General features: G+C 44.4%; 1 protein-coding gene across 2 annotated transcripts in view; it reads right to left on the reverse strand.

The window, feature by feature from the left end:
• LOC138261519 (cell death-inducing p53-target protein 1 homolog) overlaps positions 1-26,655 on the reverse strand; it is a 617,762-nt gene that overhangs the window by 351,715 nt on the left and 239,392 nt on the right. The gene's annotated exons all lie outside the window — the stretch shown is intronic.

The raw sequence follows: 26,655 nt of genomic DNA on the forward strand, positions 1-26,655 counted from the left end.
AAAAATAAAGGTACTTTACTTTAGTGACAATATGCCAAAAGTATCTCAGAGGATCCTTAGGAGGTAAGTAATATACACCAAATATATGCACACAAACCAAAATCAGGTAAGTAACAGTTAGAAAAGTAGTGCAAACAATGTAGAACACAATAGAATGCAATAGGGAGAAATAGGCCTGGGGGCAACACAAACCATATACTCCAAAAGTGGAATGCGAACCACAAATGGACCCCAGGCCTAGTGTAGTGTGTGGGGGGTCGCTGGGAGTATAAGAAAACACTAAGGGTGTCCAAGATACCCCACCCCAAGACCCTGAAAAGTAGGAGTAAAATTACCCTACTACCCCAGAAAGACAGTAAAGTTGTGATAGGGGATTCTGCAAGGACAACAACGACTGCAAAACACTGAAGACGGATTCCTGGACCTGAGGACCTGTAAAGGAAGGGAACCAAGTCCAAGAGTCACGCAAGTGTCGAGGGGGGGCAGGAGCCCACTAAACCCCGTATAAAGGTAGAAAATTGCTGCCCCAGGTGGAAGAAGCTGATGATTTTGCAACAACGGAAGGTGCCAGGAACATCTCCTTTGGTCAGAAGATGTCCAACGGCGTGCTGAAGGATGCAGAGTTGTTTCCACACAGAAAGACCACAAACAAGCCTTGCTAGCTGCAAGAGTTGCGGTAGAGGATTTTGGGTGCTGCTCGGGCCTAGGAAGGACCAGGAGGTTGCCCCTTGGAGGAGGGGGAGACAGAGGGGGCGCTCAGCAACACAGAGAGCCCATGCAGAAGCAGGCAGCACCCGCAGAAGCACCTGAACAGGCATTAGAAGTTCTGAGGACAATGGTCAACTCAGAGTCGACAAGGAGGGTCCCACGACGTCAGAGTCCAACTCAGTGAGTTGGGCAATGCAGGACGGGGTGCTGGGGACCTGGGCTAGGCTGTGCACAAAGGAAGTCTTGCAAAAGTGCAAAGAAGCCCGAGCAGCTGCAGTTCACACAGTACACAGGATTACTGTCTGGCTTGGGAAGGCAAGGACTTACCTCCACCAAATTTGGACAGACGGACCAGAGGACTGTTGAAGACACTTGGACCCAGTTCCTGTGTTCCAGGGCCCACGCTCGTCAGGATGAGAGGGGACCCAGAGGACCGGTGATGCAGAAGTTTGGTGCCTGCGTTGGCAGGGGGAAGAGTCCGTCGACCCATGGGGGATTTCTTCTTGCCTTCCAGTGCAGGGTGAAGGTAGACAGCCCTCAGAGCATGCACCACAAGGAAACAGTCAAGAAAGCCGGCAGGAAGAGGCGCTACAATGTTGCTGGTAGTCTCCTTGCTACTTTGTTGCGGTTATGCAGGCATCCTGGAGCAGTCAGCGGTCGATCCTTGGCAGAAGTCGAAGAGGGAAGTTCAGAGGAACTCTGGTGAGCTCTTGCATTCGTTATCTGGTGATATGCCCACAGGAGAGACCCTAAATAGCCCACAGAGGAGGATTGGCTACTGAGAAAGGTAAGCACCTATCAGGAGGGGTCTCTGACGGCACCTGCTGGCGCTGGCCACTCAGAGCTGTCCATTGTGCCCTCACACCTCTGCATCCAAGATGGCAGAGGTCTGGGACACACTGGAGGAGCTCTGGGTACCTCCCCTGGGAGGTGCTGGTCAGGGGAGTGGTCACTCCCCTTTCCTTTGTCTAGTTTCACGCCAGAGCAGGGCTGGGAGGATCCCTGAACCGTTGTAGACTGGCTAATGCAAGGAGGGCTCCATCTGTGCCCTTCAAAGCATTTCCAGAGGCCAGAAGAAGCTACTCTTCCCAGGCCCTTCACACCTATTTCCAAAGGGAGCGGGTGTAACACCCTCTCTCAGAGGAAATCCTTTGTTCTGCCTTCCTGGGACCAGGCTGCCCAAGCCCCAGAGGGGCAGAAACCTGTCTGAGGGGTTGGCAGCAGCAGTAGCTGCAGTGGAGACCCTGGAAAGTTAGTTTGGTAGTACCCGCGCTCTATGCTGGAGACCCGGGGATGCATGGAATTGTCTCCCCAATACCAGAATGGTATTGAGGTGACAATTCCATGATCCTAGGCATGTTACATGGCCATGTTCAGAGTTACCATTGTGGCGCTACATATAGGTAGTGACCTATATGTAGTGCACCTGTGTAATGGTGTCCCTGCACTCACAAAGTCCGGAGAATTTACCCTGAACAAATTGAGGGCACCTTGGCTAGTGCCAGGGTGCCCACACACTAAGTAACTTTGCACCTAACCTTCACAAGTGAGGGTTAGACATATAAGTGACTTATAAGTTACTTAAGTGCAGTGTAAAATGGCTGTGGAATAACGTGGATGCTATTTTACTCAGGCTGCAGTGGCAGTCCTGTGTAGGAATTGTCTGAGCTCCCTATGAGTGGCAAAAGAAATGCTGCAGCCCATAGGGATCTCCTGGAACCCCAATACACTGGCTACCTAGGTACCATATACAAGGGAATTATAAGGGTGTTCTAGTGTGCCAATGAGAATTGGTAAAATTAGTCACTAGCCTGTAGTGACAATTTTAAAAGCAGAGAGAGCATTAACACTGAGGTTCTGGTTAGACAGGGTTCTGGTGATACAGTTAGACACCACACAGGGAACACATACAGGGCATACTTTATGAGCACTGGGGCCCTGACTAGCAGGATCCCAGTGACACATAGGCAAAAACAAACATACATACAGTAAAAATGGGGGTAACATGCCAGGTAAGATGGTACTTTCCTACAGGGTGTTAAACCCAGCAGATAAATACTAGTGAATCCGTTCCTTGAGATGGTCATTGCACCAGGAATCAATAAGAACCAAGACAATAGAATATCAAGGGCTTTATTGGTCCTATACTTAGATTGTCCTTTCCCTGGATCAGATGAATGTAGAACAAGTTAATTATGCTAATCTAATACATGCCCGAATTAGGTTACCCTTATCTATTGGAGACAAATTGTTAGGGGAACATCACTCGTCGGCCCGGAGTGTCACTCAATGAAATACCTAAAACAATAAGTTTGATCCTTGTATTAATTAGGAGGGCTATTCTGTTGACAGCCCATATGCTTTTGAGGTATAAATTTCAATTAACTCATTCATCTCGTACATTATACTGTCAAAAAGTGATTGCCAGGCACTTTTTCTTTTGTTTACACAAAATAAAATGTATACAATTCAATAATAGTGTAGACGATGAGGTGCTCAGACAGTGAGCATATATACAAAGGCAGCAAGACACTGTACAAAGCCCAAGGTTGAAAAATGATTTAAAACTGTTGTGGACTGAGATAGCATTTGTTTGTATATAATTTCTGTTAGTGAAATCGAAGGGAGGGGGTTTCGACGATTCGACCTGTGTCTACTCCTGTCTCATCAGGACCTTTGTCACCTGACTAACATACCTATAACTGTTTTAAATCATTTTTCAACCTCAGTATAACTTTGTTCCTGTAAAGCAAATCAAGGATTTGTGTGTACAAAAGAGAAAATGTGTCCTGCACTTACTTTTGGCCGTATTAGGTACGAAATGAATGATTTCATTACATTATATACCTTAAACGCATATGAGGGGTATTGATAAATAGAGAACTGTGTAATTATTTTAGGTTTACTCTAGTTCTCGTGGGTAGATTGGATTATCCTTGTATTTTTTTACACATATTCCATTAACAGCAGATGATGATGAAAAATAGGCTTGTTCTAAATATGAAAATTTAGGGCCTTATTCCCACCCTTGAATTCCAATGACCGCCAGGGTCGCAGTGGTAGTGCCACAGCCGCACTACCACTGCGACCCTGTCGGTCTGACTGCCGCATTCCAACTGCAGTGGTGGCGCCACAGTCGGACCACCAGCACCTCCAGATTAGGAGTTTTTGGCAGTGTGGTGGTGCTGCCGGTCCTAATCCACAAGGGGATTACGAGTCCCCTCTCTGCCAGCGGTTCCTACCGATAGCACCACGATGAAAAGGCTGGCGGAGACGTGGTGCAAGAGACCCCAGAGGGTTCTGGTGCACCCTACACACTACAGAATTTCCGCCAACTCTTTTATGAGCTGGAGACAATGCTGTAGGCCGTTTCCCACTGGGCCAGTGGGCGGAAACTCTGTTTCCGCCCGCTGACCCCGTGGGAAACTTTTAATTGGGCCGGCGAGAAGGCAGCCACACTTGCAGCAAACTACCTATTGGGACTTTGGTGGACAGCTTTTCCGTCTGCAGAAGTCGCAATGACCCCATTAATTTGCTTTTCATTTCTAGTAACAAAATAACAAAGTGGGTTTTGTGGAAGTGTTGTCAATGCAGATCTTTCATGTTTTTTAAAACATCTGAAAATGTTTGCATGCTTAGGTGTAATCTTTAGTCCGTTAACATTGATAATATCGACTTGAATTGTCATGAACTATTCACACAAACAAGCAGAGTCAAGTGAAATCCAACATTATGAATAGTATAGAAATTGTTTTAAAAATGCATTCCCATTTATCTTTTTCCCCTAACACCTAACTCCCACATATACAATGCATCTCCAACATCAACCGTCCTTGCAACCCTTCCTGAAAGAGCGGACCACCACCAGTTTCTCTAACCAGAATGCCCCCTCCCAAGCATGCCTTCTCGTTTATGGTACACTACCCACCCCTAGTCCCACTTTGGGTCCACTGTTGGTGCACCAAGGCTGGGGCTTTGAGTGCCGTCCAATCACAGTCATACTAACGAAGACAGTATCAACATGAAAGATGGTACAATGCTTGATTTGCTCTGAAAGGAAGGGTTGTTTTAATTTAGCCAGAGTGATAGCATGAACTTGAGCCAATGACAATTGTTCTTATTATACTCGGTGATCCCTGGTTTGCTAGGTAGATCTGATTTAAATACTTCACTTGATCGAGGAGTGTTGGCGATTAAACCTTCCAGGCTCTCTGTGAGGCTTAATGTAGTGTCTCTTTCTGTCTTTGCCAGGTAAAAAATGAAAAGTCTTTGCTGTGAGTACCATTGCTGGCTTTGTAAATAGTTGTGTTTCAATGCTATTTGCATGACCACTGGCCAAATCAAACATAATTGCTGCAGTTGAGCCAGGGGCCTGACAACTAGTGAAGTTTATTTGCTATTTGCCTGGCACTCATCCATATAGCACAGAAATTCTGCTATCTACCCAGTAGCCAGAAACATAGTGATGTTTCTTCCAGCAGTGGTTGCTGCCAATACAAGCTGGTGGGTCAGAGAGGGGGGGGGGGGTAAATAATTAAAAAAAGACTTACCTGCCACTACTACTGCCAACCACCTCCATGCTCCTCTGCTCCCTGTAAGTCCATGGGCCAGCATAAGCTCCCAGACTCTCCAACCAATCTAGATGCTGCTCTCATGCTATGACCCAGCATGAGAGCAGTGCCAGGATTGGTCTGAGCAGCCTGGTTAGGAACACACTAAGGGACTGAGAGGCTGTGCCCAATCTCCACTCAGCTGTGTGCGCACATGTTGGTTTGGCCTTCCTAAGACAGCTGGCCAATCCGACATGCGCACTTACAGTGCTCACCACTCCTCCCATTTCCTTCAGCTGTCAATTGGGGATTGCCTGCCCCCACCCTAGATAAGGATTGGCTCACCCAGTGAAAAGTAAAGTGATAGTAAAATTGTTTTATAATTTTATTTTTCATCTGCTGGTGCAAAGGGGCAACGCTCCTCTGCCATTATGGAGGAGCTGCCACTGGTTTCTTTACTATTTGCCTGACCACGAGTCAGATTGTACTTAATGTCTACTACTAAACCAGGTGATTGGTAAATAGTGGAGTTTCTTTGGTATTTGCCAAGCTGTCAGCTAAATAGTGCAAAACGTCTGCTATTTAGCGTGCAACAACATGTACAACTAACTTTCTTTCCCATTTTCCTGGCCACCAGCCGAATAGCACATCATTTCTCCTATTTATCTGGTCATTGGGCAAATGCTATAGACAAATCACTACTTACTTGGTGGCCATCTACATTGCATTTACCTTACATATTGTAGTTTATGTGTGCTGCACGATTACGCAGGCCTGCTGCGTTCCTGAAAAGTAGGAAGATGAGCACCCTAAAAGTGCCCGGAGTTAAAGTATGGCAATTTTTTCATGTTTTTAGGAATGTGATACATGCACACACATTCTGTGCAAAGGGACTTGGGAAAAAGCAGATGGGGAGCTGCAAGAGATGGAAAAAATGGTCTAGTGTTAGAGGGGAAAAGAAAATGATGCCAATAGTTTTTTGAGGCAGATGTTTTTTTAAAGGGTTTTGTCTACAAGGAACACACACCTGGAATACACTTCTTATCTCTCTAAGATTGGGCTAAACATTACGACCATGCTAGTAATGGACAATAACTCACCATAGGAACACATACAACAAATTTATACCATAGGCAGCCATTTTTGTAAAGGGGTCCCCTTGTTCCAAGTGTAGTATTTCTCAGAGCTCCAATTAGACCATTTTATGTGAGTTTGTTGGGATGTTTCACCTTTTTACTCTTGATATTATGTTACATTTCATCTACCAGTCTTTCCTTCAGGACAACAAAGGAATAATAGTCCAATTAGTTATTGGATCACTAATTAAGAGTATATTGCTAGGTTTGTTTTATCATCCTGAGTACAAGGAGGACCGATCCTGCAGGGAAAGCAAGAAGTGCTGGAACTTTAAATTAACGTTTGTTAAAATATTTATTATTTGAAAAACTGATTAGTAGACCACAAGCAGCTAATGTCCCCTGAATAAGGCATATCAAATCATCATTAGTCTACCTTAGGGTGGGAGTTTATTGGTCAATTATAGCATTCATTCCAATTAATGTTCTCCTTATTGTAAAAGAGAGATTCTGGCACTGTTGCAGGAAAGCAAACAAATTCAGCTACTCTGTGGAGCCTAACAAACTCTTTTTTAAGTATAAAAATTGATTACAATTTCAAATAATTTTTAGACCATCTTAAATCCCCCATTTCTAAATTTTTTTGCATGCAATTCAGAATGGGCACGCTCCCATTAGCTTCCTTTATGAGCAGTAGGGCAGCTCTGGATTCCTGGTCTTGCATGTGTCCTCCATGTAACATCACCTATGAAAAGGACATGCATCTAATATTCTTTTGCTTAGCATCAAGAAGCCTATATCAAAATGGATTAAACCACTCTGTTTAAACTTGGAAGTTAGGCCTTATTTTTGTGTATGCTGTTTCTACATTTCTGCAAGCAGCCTAGTATATGAGAATGAAACTGCTGAAAACTGAACGATCTACGTCCTCTGCACCAATATTTGTACAACTAATATATGTCACTAGATAAACTGTATAATGTTTATCGTAACAAGCATATGGATGGCCAATTAGAGCTGGTTATTAATGGTTGTTTTTAACCCCATGTTTTAATGCTTTGTAATCTTCTTTAAAATGTATAAATATGACTTTTATGCATGTGTTGTTAAAGGGCTTTATGATTATGAACTGACAATACATGACAATGAAAAAACTCTTATCTCAACATCATCAAGGGGGATCCAACTCTAGTCCATTGGCAAAACTATTTTTGGATCAATGCAAAAAGCCCAGAGAGTATGAACATTGAAATATCGTCATTCTGATTTCACTGATATCCAAGTTAAACAAGAGGAAAGACAAACCAAGAGTGCATAAGAGAGAGTTGCCTCTATTACTTGCCAGTTATGAGAAGGCAATAAATTTAGCAGAATCAAAGCCTGCATTCATACTTTAGGAAATATGACCCCCGCCCACAGCAAATGAAACCGGATAGTAATGGGGTCAGGGGATCAGGAGGACAAAGTGTGCTGTCTACAGTTGCATACACCCTCACATAGTACAAATCACTGAGAAAATGAGACATACAAAGGTCACAATTGGAAGATTCCCTAATTATGGGAGACCCTATGGATCTTGGCAATATCTTTCATTGATCAAAGTAGGACCATAACCAAAACACTTGAAAAACAATAAAAAAATAAAATTGAAAGGTATGGCCTCACTAATCCCACCCCCACGGTGTCATCCTTCATCATTAGCCATTCAACCACACCACTGCATTGCCTAGTGGCGGGTTGGCTTCACCAATGGAATAATTGAGAGCATATAAGGATAAAGGTTGGAGAGGAATCCACACAAAAGATGAAGATTAAAAATCATAGGGGCCCTTAAAAAGGGGATACCTTTATTTGATTGCGAGGGTGATAGGATGATTGAAAGATTAAGTGATGCCATGCTTGAGAAAATATGAGCCTGTCACTACACACATTCTAACCCTACCAAAAGAAATTAGGGTCTTTATTGTGGAAGTAGTTGTCAATATCAAAATATTGGACCACAAGGCATTCCACCTGAAAGAAAGTTGATTAATTCCATCTTCTTTAGGGGTCACCACAAGGCATCCCTAAGAAAACTGGCCAGTCCCCAGCTACATCTGCAGAACATTTATACAGACAAAGCTCTGCTTTTAAATTTTCAATCGTGTGTAATAATTGACGAAATTGATTTGAAGGTAAGAAAATATCTAATACTATGCACACAAAAACATTGCGGCTACAAATTGTTCTACTTAGGTAGTCAGTGAATTTGAATAGTTCATGCTAGACTCTGCAACAACTTACAGTACTTATGAGAATATGGCAATATGACTGGTTATATAATCAATATAGAGCACATTTGGGGTCTTACTTTCTCTACAAACTTTAAAACAAATAATACTGTTTACCTTACCATATGCACTGATAAATAAGATAATCCATTGGAAATAAGGATATTTACTGGATCAGTAGTTTCATTTTAACTATTACAGTCTAGAGTAATAAAGAAAGTCAAGAAAAGATGGCCCTCATACTGTTTTGCAATTTGTAGATTATGGAGTGATAGCCACAAATTTCTATTGCTGCATAAGCATTTAGCAATATGATTGGTGAATGACACAAATATTGATTCAAAAATATCTAACTATTTCATAATAAATATAGTCACCTTAAGGAAAATGTTGAGGGGAGCATCAAAGGTAGCAATGTTGTTTTTTATGTGTATAATGTTGTGCTTTAAAAATATCATTTGTTATAACATTGTTTACTTTAATACAGATGCAATAAATATTGTTATGTGATTAATTTAATATATATTAGTTATAATCATTTTAGTTTGTAGTATTGTTTTGGATATTTTTAGCATAGGTTGTAATTGTTAATTTGAAATTTCATTTGTTTTACATGCATTAATTTACAATGTAATAGTGGGTTGATGTCTTTGTAGGAGAATAGGGTAGAATGTTATTAAATTATAAAATATTGCTTTTTATTTTCCATTTAGTTATTATGTTGGTTTAACATTTGTTTGGTTAATAATTATGTACATTTTCAAAACATTTTTTTAAATTAATTTTGGGATGATTAATGTATATGTATATTTTTTTTTGTATGCGCCCTTGTTGTGTTTGCAGGAGAACAAGACAAAAACGTATTTAAATTATAAAATTTTGTTCTAGGCTTTCTGTTAACTAAGTATTTATTTAGTAAACAATTATGTACATTAGTTAATTACACAGTTTATTGCTTATGTGTGTTTTTGATGCATTTAAATTATGTGTTTATGTGGTGATAAGTTTATTTATTACATTGTACACTTTGTGTAATTTATTTTACATGTTTTGTTGGTTTTATGTGTGTTTGTACTATTTAATTAGTATAATAATTTTTAAACTGTTTTATTTATACCTTATTTTAAATACTTTTTGGAGTTTTGTGTTTATGTGGATAGACAGGGAAATGTATTTATGTTAATCTCTTTTTTTATAATTAATTTTCTATTATTAAACATTTATTTAGTTAAATGTAATTATTTATATATAGAGTATCCATATTTTATTATAACTGAATAGTTCAATAAGTATGTTTTGTTGAGTATTTCCATAGTGTGTTGAAATGATTAAGTGTAGAATGGAATGGTATATGTAACGCTTTCTAAGACTTACACTTTCCCCATTTCTGCTTACATTAGGGTGGGAATAGTAAATGTAACCCCTCCAAAGTCAAACATTTTATCTGTTGTTTGTTAGACTGGAATAGGAATAGTAGATCTAACTCTTTCGAAGTCCAGCACTTCCCCAAATGTTGCATAGAGTGGATTAGGAATAGTAAATGTAACCCCTCCAATGACCAACACATTTCCTACTGCTGCTTAGAATGGACTCAGGATCGTAAATCTAACTCTTCTGATATCCAGCATTTTCCATAATGGTGTTTAAACTAGAGTAGGAATAGTACATGTAACCCCTTCAAAATCCAGCTCATTCCCTATTGTTGCTTAGGCTGGATTGGGAAAAGTAAATTGAGTCCAACACTTTGTCTACTGTTGCTTGGACTTGAGTGGCAATAGTAAATGTAACTTTTCCAATGTCCAACAGTTTCTCCGATTGTTGCTTAGAACTGGGAGTGAAAAGTAATATCTAACCTCTCAGAAGTCCAATACTTTCCCTACTCTTGCTTAGACTGGAGTGGGAATGGTAAACTTAACTACTCCAAAGTCCATCATTTGCCCTACTGTTGATTGATTTGGAGTAAATCTAACCCCTCCAAAGTCTAATGCCTTACCTACTGTTGCACACATTGGGGTGGGGATATTAATTCAAACCCCACTGAACAGTTTCCCTAATGTTGGTCAAAGTGAATTCATTTTATTCTTAATATTGTTCTTTTGGTTTTTGAAATGTTGATATTATTTTTATTTTTTTCTCATATTTATTATATGACTTTAATTACAGTATTTCACAATATATACACTAGACACCAACATAAGGTGAGTAATTAGACATAGGATGTGCAAACAATAGGAAATGCTACAGAATGCAATTGGATTAAATAGGTTTACGGGCAACACAAACCATATACTAAGGAAGTGGAATGCGAATCACAAATTCTGCCCTAGATAAGTGTAGTGTGTGCAGAATTGCTGGGAGAGTAAGAATACAGTAAAGGTAAGTAAATTACCGCACCCCAGAGCCTAGAAAAGCAGGAATAAAGTACTGCAAGTTTCCTTCGGACACACTACACATTGTGATTGGAATTATTGCAATAACCAACCAAGTCTGCAAACAACAACTGCTGGATTCCTGGACCTGAAGACCTGCAAAAGAAGGGGACCAAGTCCAGAAGTCAAAAGAAGTTCCAGGAAGGACAGGAGCCCCTGTCAACCCAAAAGAGGGTGCAAAAGAAGAGTCTCCATTTGGACAAAGACTGCAGAAATGCACCCTAGGAAGATGCCAGCGGGTTCCTGCATGATGCAATGGATGCCCACGACGTGAAGATGGATGCAGACGTGATTTCGGTTCGAAGTCCCCAACAAGCCTTGGTTACGACAAAGTTGCGTTTTGCATCAAAATGGTGCTGGCTGGACCCAGGAGGGGCCTGGGGGCTTCAACTCTGTGCGAGGAGGAAGAGGGGCCTCTCAGCACTTTAGAGATCCCTCAGGACACCAGACAATACCCACAGGAGTCCCAGGACACGGGGACAAAGGAGGTGCAAAATGTGGTTGGCGCAGCAATGCAAAGAAGGGTCCCACCCACCAGAGGTCAACTCAGCGAGTTGAATGTCATAGGATAGAGTGCTGGGGACCTGGCCCAGGCTGTTCCCAAAGGAATTTTGCAAATAGTGCACAGAGGCCTCAGGAGGTGAAGAAGACGAGGTGCACATAGGTACTGTCCCTCTCAAGGAAGGCAAGGTCTTACCTCCTCCAAATTGCGTCAGCAGGACCTCAGGACAATCTGTGTCAATGGGGTCCACCCCCTGTGTTCCAAGGAGCACGCTCGTCACTGTGAGAGGAGTCCAAGAGAACCGGTCGTCGATTTAGAAGGTGCCTGCGTGAGCAGGGGAGCGAATCCGTCACCCCACAGGAGATTTCTTCGGTCCTTCTGGTGCAGGATAAAGACAGGGAGTCCCCAGAGCGTGCACACTGTGGAAACTGTTGCAGCTGCTGGCTGGAGCTGAAGATGAAAAAGAAAAGTATCCCTTGTGGATACTTTGTTGCTGTTACAGCAGTTGCTAGAGCAGGCTGCGGTTGATCTGAGATCAGAGGATGAAGTAGTAGTTGCAGAGGATTCCTGCTGGAAACTTGCAAGTAGAATCTGCAGAGAACCCACAGAGAGACCCTAAATAGCCCTGAGAGGGGGATTGGCTACCTTATCAGGTAAGGACCTATCAGGAGGTCACCTGCTGGCACTGGCAAAGCAAGATGGCTGAAGTCTGGGACACACTGGAGGAACTCTGGTCACCACCCCTAGGGTGGTGATGGACAGGGGAGTGGTCACTCCCCTTTCTTTTGTCCAGTTTTGCACCAAAGCAGGGGACAAGGTTTCCCTGAACCGGTGTAGACTGGCTTATGCAAGGAGGGCACCATCTGTGCCCTTCAAAGCATTTCCAGAGGCTGGGGGAGGCTACCCCTCCCCAGCCTGTAACACCTATTTCCAAATGGAGAGGGCATAACACCCTGCTCTCAGAGGAAATGCTTTGTTCTGCCTTTCTGGGACTGAGCTGCTCAGACCCCAGGAGGGCAGAATCCTCTCTGTGAGGTGGCAGCAGTGTAGCTGCTGTGCAAGCCTCAGAGAGCTGGTTTGGCAGTACTGGGGTCCATAGTGGAACCCCCAGGATGCATGGAATTGGCTCCCCAATACCAGTTTTGTTTTTGCATTGTTTCCCTACTGTTGCAAGGAGGTGATGCTTCAGTTCGTTGCTGTCAGTGGAGGTGATGTGTCGGTTTCTGGACACGCATCCTCGATTCCTTATTGAGGTGCAGTATTGATGAAGAAATTGGCACCCAGGGATGATGCGTCAAAAATCCATAGGTCCTGTGTTGGTCTACAGCAGCGAAGCAGGTGTTGCATCAATTCTGCAGCGGTGGTACAGGGGCTACGGCAATCCTGCAACAGTGGTGCAGGCACAACCTCTAGTTTGCAGGGGAAAAGCAGGTGGTGTGTCGGATCCTTCCAGCAATGCCTCAATTTACAGTAGCACTTGGAATCAATGGGTGAATTCTTTCCTTAAGCTCGCCAGAACTAACTTCCAAGGGCCCATGGACTGGATTTGGCACTACTGGGCAAGTCAGGACTCACAGCAAGATAATGCAGGTGCTCGCAGGTGAAGTCTTTGATGGGCCTGAGCCTTAACAGTGGCACGTTCAACTCAAGCCCTTGGAGAATCTTGGGAGCAGGATGTAGAAAGCAATGTCCAGTTCTTTCACTCCCAGGACAGAAGCAGCAACCACCAGGCCAGTGTTAGAAATGGGGTCTTTGGTTGGCAGTCAGGTTACCCCCTGTCCAAGCAAGGACCCTCACTCTAGTTAGGGTAAGTCACCCACAATCCAAATTACCCTTTGCCCACCCTCTGGTAGCTTGGCACTAAGCAGTCAGGCTTAACTTAGAAGGCAACGTGTAAAGTATTTGTGCAATAAATCATGCAATGACACAATATAACACCACAGAAATACACCACACAGTGTTTAGAAAAATATATAATATTTATCTAGTTAAATGTAGGTCAAAACTATTAGGATTTGATAAGTACACTTTCAATTATCACTTTAGGAAATGATAAAAGAAGTCTTTAGTCTTTAAAAAGCAACAAATGTCTCTTGCAAGTACAAAGTACCTACTTTGCATTCAAATTCTCCGCAAGGGGCCGCAGAGGAGGAGATGGGTGGAAAACGGGGAGGTGTACGTCGATTTTTCCGACATACACAAACGATGCGTTGTTGAGTTTTCACGCAGGGAAGGCTTTGAGTCGATTTTTGGTGTGTAGACTGGGATCCTCTTCGGGTTGCGGTGTTGTCAGATGCCCCGGAGACGATGGAGAGAAATCCTGGGTGTGCAGGACAAATTCACAGGGGCTGCATCAATCCGGTGGGTGATGCGTGGAAATTTCCAACACACGGCAGGCGCTGCATCGATTCTTCTTGCAGGAAGTTGGGCTGCGTCATTCAGTCTCGGCCTTGCGTCGAACCAGTGGGCTGTGCATCGAAGTTCCGGTCGCAACGCTGGTGCTGTGTCGATCTCCTCTGCAGGGAGAGGTTCGGCGGGCTGTGATTTTCTCACTGCTATGCAGGCTGTGTGTTGTTTCTTGCAGGCTGTGAGTCGATTTTCGTCGCACAAGGAGTTCTGTTGCAGAGATGAAGTCTTTTTGGTCTTGAGACTTCAAGGAAGAGGAGGCCAGCTCTATCCAAGCCCTTGGAGAGCACTTCTCAGAAGAACCAGTGGGCAGCTAGGCAGCAGGGCAACAGCAGAGCAGCAGTCCTTTGCTGAAAAGCAGTCAGGTGAGTCCTTTGGGCAGCCAGGCAGTTCCTCTTGGAAGGTTGCAGGTTCTGGTTCAGGGTTTCTTCTCCAGTTATATCATGTGCAGAAGTGTCTGATTTGGTAGAGTCAGAGGCCCTGTTTAAATACCCAAATGTGCCTTTGAAGTGGGGGAGACTTCAAGGAGTGGCTTAGAAGTGCACCGGATCCCCTTTCAGTTCCATCCTGTCTGCCAGGGTCCCAGTAGGGGTTTTGGTAGCCCATTTTGTGAGGGCAGGCCACTGTCCTTTCAAATGTAAGTGTCAGGTCCTCCACCTTCCCAGCCCAGGAAGACCCATTCAGTATGCAGATGTGTGCAGGTGTGACTGAGCATCCTGTGTTTGGCGTTGTTGTCTGGGTGAAATGCACAAGGAAGCTGTCAAGTAACCTAGCCAGATGTGGATTGTAAGGCACAGAAGCATTTATGTGCAGAGAAATGCTCACTTTCTTAAAGTGGCATTTCTAAAATAGTAATATTAAATCCAACTTCACCAGTCATCAGGATTTTGTATTACCATTCTGGACATACTAGATATGACCTTGTTACTCCTTTCAGATCAGAATCTACCACTCTAACAGTATATGAGGGTAGCCCTAATGTTAGCCTATGTAAGGAGCAGGCCTCACAGCAGTGTTAAAACGCATTTAGGAGTTTTACACTACCAGGACATATAAACTGCACACGTACATGTCCTGCCTTTATCTACATAGCACCCTGCCCTATGGGTTACCTAGGGCCTACCTTAGGGGTGACTTATATGTAGAAAAGAAGGGGAGTTTAAGGCTTGGCAAGTACTTTTAATAGTCAAGTCGAAGTGGCAGTGGAACTGCACACACAGGCCATGCAATGGCAGGCCTGGGGCATGGTTAAGAGGCTACTTATGTGGGTGGCACAATCAGTGCTGCAGGTCCACTAGTAGCATTTAATCTACAGGCCCTGAGCACATGTAGTGCACTTTACTGGGGTCTTACAAGTAGATTGAATAGACCAATTGTGTATGAACCAATGTCACCATGTTTTAAGGGAGAGAGCATTTGGACTGTAGCACTGGTTAACAGTGGTAAGATGCGCAGAGTCCTAAAACCAGCAAAACAGTGTACAAAAAGTGGAGGGAGGCAGGGAAAAAGTTAGGGGTGACCACCCTAAGGCTGCCAGGTCTAACAGCTGGCACAGCAAAGCAACAGGCAGAATGGCAGTACCTCTCCTACACATCCAGGTCTTCTTCCAGGCAGAATGCCCTCAGTCCAGAAGTGTTCTAACTATGGAATGTCGAGGTCAAGTACATATACCCATTTCTGTCTTTGAAGTAGGCAAACTTAAATGAGAAGTCTTTGTAGTGCACAATATCCATACCAGACCAAAGGAGAAACGGCGACCCGCACAGACCACACTCTGGCAATTGGCCCCCCCTGCAGGTCACTACCCATGCGGCAACTGCAGTGTTTGCCCCTTTACCCAAAAATCCACCACCATCAACCTCAACCTTAGAACCCCTTGGGTGCAAAAATCATTTACCAATTGTAACAGTAAAAACGTAATCTACTTAATCAAATGCCCTTGCCCACTTCAGTACGTGGGGATGACCACAAGAAAAGTTAGCATCAGAATCTGTGAGCACAGGAGCACGATCAGGTGCAAACGAGATGCTACTAAACTTACCAGCCATTTCTTACAAAAAAATCATTCCCCAGACGACATGTCATGGACAGTCCTGGAACAATTTTCCCCCTCGACCACCAACATGTCTGAAAAACTTTTTAGGGCTGAGCAACGTTGGATCTGGAGGTTGCACACAGACACGGTTGGATTAAATGATGAGATACCGTGGTTCTCTCTGCAACCCTAGAACCCACTTGAAGAACTTTTTCTGCCCAGAATTTTCTGCCCACGGACTCTCTCTTCTCTTCTCTCTTCTTTCTCTCTTTATCTTTCTCATCTCTTGGTTGTTCCTTTCTCCTCCCCTTTTTCTGCTCCCTCCCCCATCCTTTCTTCTTCTGTTCCCCACCCCCCCTCCCCTCCTTATTTTCATTCACATCTTTGTTATGTTATTTTATTATATGTATAGAAAAAAAAATTTATATATATATTTGCCTTTTATCCCTTTATTTTTATTTTTATTTTTATTTTTATTTCCATCTTTAATCTCCCCCTTTCCCTTTTTTCAGCTCCTTCCTCTTTTTTCCCCCCCTGCCCTTGGTCTCTCCTCATTCCCCCTCCCCTTCCTCCCTTCCACTTCCCCTTTCTTTCATTTCTGTCTTTTTTCCCCTTTTTTTCCCTTCCCCCCTTCTTTTCCCCCTCCCCCCTTTTTTTCCCTTTTTTCTCCCCCCCCCCCCGTTTTCAGTTTGCGCTCTCTGAGCGCACTAGGCCGCCCGGGGCTCCGTTTTCCGGCGGCCTGCTCAGCTGGCATTCCGCGTGTGCTGTTGGGAAACTACATTTCCCTACAGCACTCGCGGGGCGAGCGTCGCCGCCGACGGCGGATTTCGGGCTGACGCGCCCTTATCCCGGCCTTTCCTCTTACGGAGACAAGGCTTCCTTTTTCCCCCCGGCGCCCGTCCGAGGGGATTTTCAGGGGTTCCGGCCCCCGGAACTCTAATAGCCATTAAAGGCCACTTCGGGCTTGACCATATTTGGAGAGATAACTCCGGACTTCCGGCCCCGCCCCTTGGGCCGCGACGGTGATTCACATCAGCTGCCTCTTGTCCTAATTAAGGCCACTATATCTACTCCTCTCCACCAGACCATTGTATCCAAGCGGTCCTGAATGAGAGGTCGGTATAGGCGCACAGCGAGCGCCCACCTTTGATGCAGTGAGTCAGACAGCGTGGGAGACACAGATAAGACATCTCTGTTCCCCTGTATTTATTTTATTTTTCTATTATAATTTTTTTAATTTTACTTTTCTTATCTGATCTTCCCACTTCCCTTTCCCTTCCCTTCTTCCTCTCCGCCTTTTTCCTATCTTCCTTTTTTCCTTTTCTTCTTTTTCTTCGTTCTTCTTTCTTTTTTCTTCTTTCTTCTTTTTTCTTCTTTTTCTTTTTCCTTTCTATCTCCTCCTCTCCATCTTGATCTATAATCTTTGCCTCTAATTTCCTTTTTTCCCTCTTTCCCTCTGTCCTTGGATCCCCTCTCTTTTTACTCCTTCCCCCCCCTTTTTTTCCCTTGTTTTCCTTTCTCCTCATTCTCCTCTTCTCTTCCCCTCCCCTTCATTCCTTTAATTCCCTTTATGATTATCGGTTTTCTCTCCTGTTCCTTCTCCCCTTTTCCCCTGGAACCTTAGAGTCTTACTATAAGGGGACGCTCCCTCTCCAGGATACCAGAGGCTAGTAGCCTTAACTGTGAGGGTAAGAAATTGTCTTCCCATCCTAATACGTACCGTGCATCACCTACCTCGATGCTATTGCGATTTAAAAATTTTGCAACCAGCACTTCTGCGGCGTGCATGAATTTTGACACGTGTGGATTGGTGTGCTGTGTTTTATTATTCACTTTGTTTTGGTCTGTTTTCATCCCTTTTTCTTTAGGTCCTCCCCAGATATTTTCTTGGTTAAGGTAGGCCCTCCCTTCCATTTGTGATTATTTTCGCAGTGTTTAAGTAGGAATCACTACAGGGATCCAATGCCCTGATGAATGCCCTGAGACTCTCCATAGCTCCACCATAAGGGCAGAAACATGTCGGCTACCTCATTTTAGACAGGTGACCTTGTGAGTCATTGCTCTCACGCTGGTTCCCCATCCTTTTTAACCACACCACACAGGACCCTCATTAAAGTTACCCGGGTACCTGAGTAGGTGTTTTTATTTCCCTAGTATAGCTGGATCCCTCTTTCCAGGAATAAGATTAATTTACGCACTCCCTCCTGTTCTTTTAACAGTGAGGTTGAGTCCGCCCAGGTGGCACTGTCCTACCTGGGTGGGGCTAGGTGGTCATATGATGAAGCATGACACTATATAGTGTGTGAGACCACCTAGTCCGTAAAGGAAACTTTCCTTTCCTTGTTTTTTTCCCCAGCTCCTCTCCTTCCCCCCAGACCGAACATCACTACACAGCCCACCCAATTTTCACCTCTAGTTGAGGACTACGAGTGGTCTAGCGTTACAATTAGTACACTACTGACCCCCACACTTTATATACAACCCCGCACTCCCCTTTTTTGTGATTGTGTTCTTGTGGGAGCCGAGTGCGGTTGGTTTTTTCCCCTTGCTCCCATCCGCTCTCCCTTGTGTAATGTGATAGTAGAGCAGCCGCCCGGCTGCGAGAGCTTCTTTATCTCTCGATTGTGAGAGTCATAGTTTGCTGTCTCTCAGTGAGCACCCTACCTCGTCTGCGTCCCTTAGAAACTTCGGTTCCCGCGTCTGTCTTCTACATTCAGATCCCCTTTTTTCCCTCCTCCTTTTCTGTTTTCCCCCCACCCACACTATGGCAGATGGTCTCTCCTTCAATGAAGAGGAAGTATCAGCTATCCTCGCAGCCCCTTCACTTCTTGGGGACACGGCTCTGTCAAAGAGTTTGTCCCAACTGGGGGACTGGGACACCCTAGTGGAATTAAAACGCTCCCAAGTTAAGACTATACTACATGGAGCCGTTCTCACGGAATACCTCCGTAGTAACTCTGCACCAAACGGACTACTCGTTACTAATGAGCCCCGCATATTCCTTGACGACTTTGAGTTTCGTAAAGATTGGTCACTTATAGCATAGAAATGCACTCGAGATTGGCTGATACTAATTATAAAAACAGCCACTAGGCTTTCTGAAATCCTACTGGTCCAGATAAAAACCAGTGAGAACAACCTGAAGTCAGGTGTGAGTATTCTCTCCTTCAAAAAGAAACTGGAGGAGGTAAACAAAAACATGAATGAATATAAAGAATACCTAACTCAGCAAAAAATAGCCAAATTCCAAAAAGATCTGAATCGTTTTTCCCTGGAAAGGATATATCCCTACACTAAACCTGATTATGTAGCAAAGAATTCCACCAACACTTCTGACACCTCATCCGGGGGCAATATCAGCTCAGACAGTGACAGTAACTCTTCAGGAAACATACGATATCGCCGTGGGCGGCGTGGGCAACGTCGAGGAGGATGGAATTTTCCACCGGCTCCTCCCGTTTACCCGCCTTACTTTAACCAACAATGGGGTTGGCCAAATCAATATGGCCCTCCTCAACAATATCAAGCACCCTACCTACAACACCCAGCCCAATGGTCCTTTCCCGAACCCCCGCCGCCTTTTTTAGACAGAGGTCACGGGAGGGACAGGGGGAGGAGAAAAGAGGTACAGTGGCGCCCAAAAGAGGATGCCTTGGAAAATCCACTACACAGGGATCCCGTCCCAGGGACCAGCAAGACAAAGTGAAACTGGCCCCCGAAAGGACAAACAACATCATCAATCTAAGCAACCGGAGTTTGAGCCAAACCGAAATTCTAGCATTAAACAAAGGTTTGAACTTTGTACCTACCCCGAAGGTTGATTTATTCAGAACTAGAACAGAACTAGCGGGCCTGTTCCGTAAGATCCGCCTAAAGACCTTCTTCCTTGGGAAGGAATATGACACTCCCACACAGAACACGGGACTACGTCCCAAATCTACTTTCTGTCCCCCGGCAGGGCAAATGCCCCCGGAGGTACTGGCCTTCGAAAAATCAGTATCCCTAAGAATCAATGGTCTCACAAAAGCACCCAACAAAATATTCCACAATATGAGCCAAATCGAAATAGAGTCACTGAAGAGCCTCACAGCTGACCCCACCATCATTATAAAACCAGCAGATAAGGGTGGGGCTACAGTGATCCTCCCACAACAAATGTACAGAGACGAGTGTGAGCGACTACTAGGGAACACCAGACACTATAAACGGTTGACACGCGATCCTACTACCGATGTTCAAGAAGAAATCACTTTCCTAGTATCTAAAGGGAAAGAAAACAACTGGATTACAGATCATGAGGCATCTTTCCTGATACAGACCAATCCGAAAATCCCGTACTTTTATATTTTACCCAAAGTACACAAAGAAAAGTTTCCCCCCCCCGGACGACCCATAGTTTCCGGTCTAGGCTCAGCACTAGAGCCTTTGTCAAAATTCGTGGATTTCTTCCTACAACCACTAGTTAAAAGAATCCCGACCTATTTGAAGGACACCACCCATGTCCTCCTTTTACTGGATTCTATAACCTTTGACAAAACCAAGGAGCTCCTGATTACCCTTGACGTGGAGTCACTATACACCAATATTCCGCAAGAGGCTACCTTGGAAGTGATAAATGACCTGCTGGAAACTCACATGAATGAATCCCAAACCCCCCCGGGTTTTATCCTGGACTTAGCACATCTCGCTCTCACCAGAAACTACTTTAAATTTGAGGATAGTTTCTTTTTACAGACACAGGGTACATCAATGGGCAGCACATTCGCCCCCAGCCTAGCATGTCTATACGTTGACCATTTTGAAAGACAAATTGTTTTGAATGAGAAGAACCCCTACCGTGACCAGATAAAACTCTGGAAGCGATACATCGACGATGTACTGCTAATATGGACGGGAAGTAGGGCAGAAGCCCAGGCGTTTGCAGTTTGGCTTAACGGAGCAAACCCTTTCCTCACATTCACAATGAACATAGGCGACAACAAGTTACCTTTCCTGGATTTACTTATCTATGAGAATGATGGAGGGTTAGCCACTGAGGTATACTACAAACCAACGGACTGTAATAATCTGTTACAATATCAGAGCTTCCACCCTCGAGCTCTAAGAGATAACCTTCCGGTTGGCAGTTCCTACGGTTAAGACGAAACTGCTCTTCAGTGATTGACTATCGCAAACATGCAGACAAATTAACTGTGAAGTTACACACCAAAGACTATCCCCCACACCTAGTGAGCAGGGCTTTAAAAAGAGCGCGCAATAACAATAGAGACCAGCTGCTACAGCCCCACGCACCGAAGTCAAATTTGGACAAGATCGTTTGTGTGACCACATTTAATCCTTTATCTAATGAAATTCAAAAGATCATAAAAGTCAATTGGAAAATCCTGACTTCAGGTGGCTTACCCTTTGATCCACCACTACACGCGTATAAGAGAGCAAGTAATATACGTGATATGGTGGTCCATACCAGACCAAAGGAGAAACGGCGACCCGCACAGACCACACTCTGGCAATTGGCCCCCCCTGCAGGTCACTACCCATGCGGCAACTGCAGTGTTTGCCCCTTTACCCAAAAATCCACCACCATCAACCTCAACCTTAGAACCCCTTGGGTGCAAAAATCATTTACCAATTGTAACAGTAAAAACGTAATCTACTTAATCAAATGCCCTTGCCCACTTCAGTACGTGGGGATGACCACAAGAAAAGTTAGCATCAGAATCTGTGAGCACAGGAGCACGATCAGGTGCAAACGAGATGCTACTAAACTTACCAGCCATTTCTTACAAAAAAATCATTCCCCAGACGACATGTCATGGACAGTCCTGGAACAATTTTCCCCCTCGACCACCAACATGTCTGAAAAACTTTTTAGGGCTGAGCAACGTTGGATCTGGAGGTTGCACACAGACACGGTTGGATTAAATGATGAGATACCGTGGTTCTCTCTGCAACCCTAGAACCCACTTGAAGAACTTTTTCTGCCCAGAATTTTCTGCCCACGGACTCTCTCTTCTCTTCTCTCTTCTTTCTCTCTTTATCTTTCTCATCTCTTGGTTGTTCCTTTCTCCTCCCCTTTTTCTGCTCCCTCCCCCATCCTTTCTTCTTCTGTTCCCCACCCCCCCTCCCCTCCTTATTTTCATTCACATCTTTGTTATGTTATTTTATTATATGTATAGAAATTTTTTTTTATATATATATTTGCCTTTTATCCCTTTATTTTTATTTTTATTTTTATTTTTATTTCCATCTTTAATCTCCCCCTTTCCCTTTTTTCAGCTCCATCCTCTTTTTTCCCCCCCTGCCCTTGGTCTCTCCTCATTCCCCCTCCCCTTCCTCCCTTCCACTTCCCCTTTCTTTCATTTCTGTCTTTTTTCCCCTTTTTTTCCCTTCCCCCCTTCTTTCCCCCTCCCCCCTTTTTTTCCCTTTTTTCTCCCCCCCCCCGTTTTCAGTTTGCGCTCTCTGAGCGCACTAGGCCGCCCGGGGCTCCGTTTTCCGGCGGCCTGCTCAGCTGGCATTCCGCGTGTGCTGTTGGGAAACTACATTTCCCTACAGCACTCGCGGGGCGAGCGTCGCCGCCGACGGCGGATTTCGGGCTGACGCGCCCTTATCCCGGCCTTTCCTCTTACGGAGACAAGGCTTCCTTTTTCCCCCCGGCGCCCGTCCGAGGGGATTTTCATGGGTTCCGGCCCCCGGAACTCTAATAGCCATTAAAGGCCACTTCGGGCTTGACCATATTTGGAGAGATAACTCCGGACTTCCGGCCCCGCCCCTTGGGCCGCGACGGTGATTCACATCAGCTGCCTCTTGTCCTAATTAAGGCCACTATATCTACTCCTCTCCACCAGACCATTGTATCCAAGCGGTCCTGAATGAGAGGTCGGTATAGGCGCACAGCGAGCGCCCACCTTTGATGCAGTGAGTCAGACAGCGTGGGAGACACAGATAAGACATCTCTGTTCCCCTGTATTTATTTTATTTTTCTATTATAATTTTTTTAATTTTACTTTTCTTATCTGATCTTCCCACTTCCCTTTCCCTTCCCTTCTTCCTCTCCGCCTTTTTCCTATCTTCCTTTTTTCCTTTTCTTCTTTTTCTTCGTTCTTCTTTCTTTTTTCTTCTTTCTTCTTTTTTCTTCTTTTTCTTTTTCCTTTCTATCTCCTCCTCTCCATCTTGATCTATAATCTTTGCCTCTAATTTCCTTTTTTCCCTCTTTCCCTCTGTCCTTGGATCCCCTCTCTTTTTACTCCTTCCCCCCCCTTTTTTTCCCTTGTTTTCCTTTCTCCTCATTCTCCTCTTCTCTTCCCCTCCCCTTCATTCCTTTAATTCCCTTTATGATTATCGGTTTTCTCTCCTGTTCCTTCTCCCCTTTTCCCCTGGAACCTTAGAGTCTTACTATAAGGGGACGCTCCCTCTCCAGGATACCAGAGGCTAGTAGCCTTAACTGTGAGGGTAAGAAATTGTCTTCCCATCCTAATACGTACCGTGCATCACCTACCTCGATGCTATTGCGATTTAAAAATTTTGCAACCAGCACTTCTGCGGCGTGCATGAATTTTGACACATGTGGATTGGTGTGCTGTGTTTTATTATTCACTTTGTTTTGGTCTGTTTTCATCCCTTTTTCTTTAGGTCCTCCCCAGATATTTTCTTGGTTAAGGTAGGCCCTCCCTTCCATTTGTGATTATTTTCGCAGTGTTTAAGTAGGAATCACTACAGGGATCCAATGCCCTGATGAATGCCCTGAGACTCTCCATAGCTCCACCATAAGGGCAGAAACATGTCGGCTACCCCATTTTAGACAGGTGACCTTGTGAGTCATTGCTCTCACGCTGGTTCCCCATCCTTTTTAACCACACCACACAGGACCCTCATTAAAGTTACCCGGGTACCTGAGTAGGTGTTTTTATTTCCCTAGTATAGCTGGATCCCTCTTTCCAGGAATAAGATTAATTTACGCACTCCCTCCTGTTCTTTTAACAGTGAGGTTGAGTCCGCCCAGGTGGCACTGTCCTACCTGGGTGGGGCTAGGTGGTCATATGATGAAGCATGACACTATATAGTGTGTGAGACCACCTAGTCCGTAAAGGAAACTTTCCTTTCCTTGTTTTTTTTCCCCAGCTCCTCTCCTTCCCCCCAGACCGAACATCACTACACAGCCCACCCAATTTTCACCTCTAGTTGAGGACTACGAGTGGTCTAGCGTTACAATTAGTACACTACTGACCCCCACACTTTATATACAACCCCGCACTCCCCTTTTTTGTGATTGTGTTCTTGTGGGAGCCGAGTGCGGTTGGTTTTTTCCCCTTGCTCCCATCCGCTCTCCCTTGTGTAATGTGCACAATACCCTGCCTTGGCCCTAGCACACTCCAGGGGGGAGGAGACTGCTCTGTGTGAGGACAGCGAGAGCCCTAATCAGGTGCAAGTGGCAGCTCCTCACACCACTCTAGCTCAGGAAGACCCATCAGCCTGGTGATGGGCCATCAGGATATGCAAGGCACACCTGAGCTCCCTTTGTGTGACTGTCTAGAGTGAATGTACAAACAGACCAACTGGCATGCTGACCCAGATGTGTATTCAGCAAAAAGGCAGAGGCACAGAATGGTTAAGCAAGAAAATTCCCACTTTCTAAAAGTGGCATTTTCAAACGTACAATGATAAAACCAACTTCGCCAAAAGATGTTTTTTTAAATTGGGAGTTCAGAGACCCCAAACTCCATATCTCTATCTGCTGCCAATGGGAAAATACACTTAAAGGATATATCAAGGCAATCACCTTATTACCCTATTGGAAAGACAGATCTTGCAATAGTAAAAAACTAAATTAGCAGTATTTCACTGTCAGAACATGTAAAACGCACCAGTCCATGTCCTACCATTTAAATACACAGCACCCTGCCCATTGAGCTGCCTCGGCCTATCTTTGGGGTGACATACAGGTAATAAAAGGGAAGGTTTGGGCCTGGGAATTGGGTGCACTTGCCAGGTAGACATTGCAGTTTAACCCTGCAAACACAGACATTGCAATGACATTCCTAAGGCATGTTTGCAGGGCTACTCGTGGGTGGCACAATCAGTGCTGCAGGCCCACTAGTAGCATTTGATTTATAGGCCCTGGGCACAACAGCTGCACTACACTAAAGACTTACTAGTAAATCAAATATGCCAATCATGGATTAACCAATCACCAATACAATGTAGACTGGGAGTATTTGCAATATAGCACTGGTCAGCAATGGTAGAGTGCCCAGAGTCCTAAAACTAGCAAAAATGAAATTCAGCACAAGATCAAAACCAGGAGGTCGGAAGGAAAAAGACAGGGGAAACCACAACAAAAACTGCCAGGTCTAACAGTTGTACTGGCGGTGTTGTAAATAATGCTGGTAGTGGTAATAATCATGGTAATTTAGATGGTGGTAGTGATGGTAATGGAAGAGGGGGTCATTAGTAATAGTGGTAATAATGGCTTCAATTATGCTGGTTATGGTGGTGGTGGTAATGGTGAAGGTAATGATGATGGTGGTTATTGTGATGGTGATGGCAACGGTGGTGGTGATGGCAATGGTGGTGGTGATGCTGGTGGTCGTTCTGGTGATGCTGTTGGTCATAATAGTTTTGCTGCTTGCGAGAGCCACCCATGGCCACATCTGGTAGATTTCCAATAGTCCTTCTGGAGATTGGCTATACCAGTGTAGCACCTGGAGCAGGGACAGGTGGTGTCTCAGGAATCTCTTTCAAACATACCTGAAGGAATCAATGATATAACCTGCCGGAGACAGAGGAATTCCTCTGGGTTCCCCTCACTCTTTCTCTCAAAGGTGAACTCACAAAAGGAAAATGGAGTAGTATTTGCTAGACTTGTATTAAAAGCCAAACTAGCGCAAAACGTTTGCAAAATTATAGCAGCAACTATCGCAAGCCTTGTGGCGTGAAAGAATGAACAGAAAGTAAATAACATAAGGACAGGCAACATGGTATTCCATTTCCTGTGAACGTTTGCTAAAAAGAACTAGCTCTCAAAAGTCTACTATTGAGACGATTGCAGAACATCGCACACGTTTTGAGCCAGAATGCCAGAAACATGCAACAGCCAGTGTCCGACATTGAAGAAATGCACCAGCTCTTTGGGACAAAGATGTGCCTCTCTCCTCGACAGTGCTAAAACCTCGTATTGATATTGCTTCAAATGCTAGCATGAGAAAATTAACACGTAATTAATGATATTGCGGAGGAAAAAACTCCTCTAAATTATTACCTACAATCGTTAATATGTGAAACAATTAAGCCTAAGGTATGTGTATTAGGAAAAAGCACACAATTGTTCACATAAAACATACAGAACACATTGTAAAACATACAGATGTAAATGCTGTAAAGGCATGAAGCATTTGCAATAACCTATTGGTGGCGTTAGCACGGTAGGCAGGTGCATAATATGATGGGCTCCAAGGCAGACAATGTGTAATCGCACAACTCTCTGGCAATGTTGGTGTCAGTAATCGTGGGGATATAATTGTGGTCGTGGCAATGGGGATAGTGGCGATGGGTATGAATGGAATGTCAGTGGTTGTAGTAAGAGTGGTAGTAAGATCAGTGAGTTCTTTGTGTCAATTATGGCACTAATGATAATGGTCGTGTTAGCAGTGTTCATAGTAGAGGTAATGATGTTGGTAATG

This window comes from Pleurodeles waltl, chromosome 10 (genome assembly GCF_031143425.1).
Source record: "Pleurodeles waltl isolate 20211129_DDA chromosome 10, aPleWal1.hap1.20221129, whole genome shotgun sequence".
Taxonomy (NCBI): domain Eukaryota; kingdom Metazoa; phylum Chordata; class Amphibia; order Caudata; family Salamandridae; genus Pleurodeles; species Pleurodeles waltl.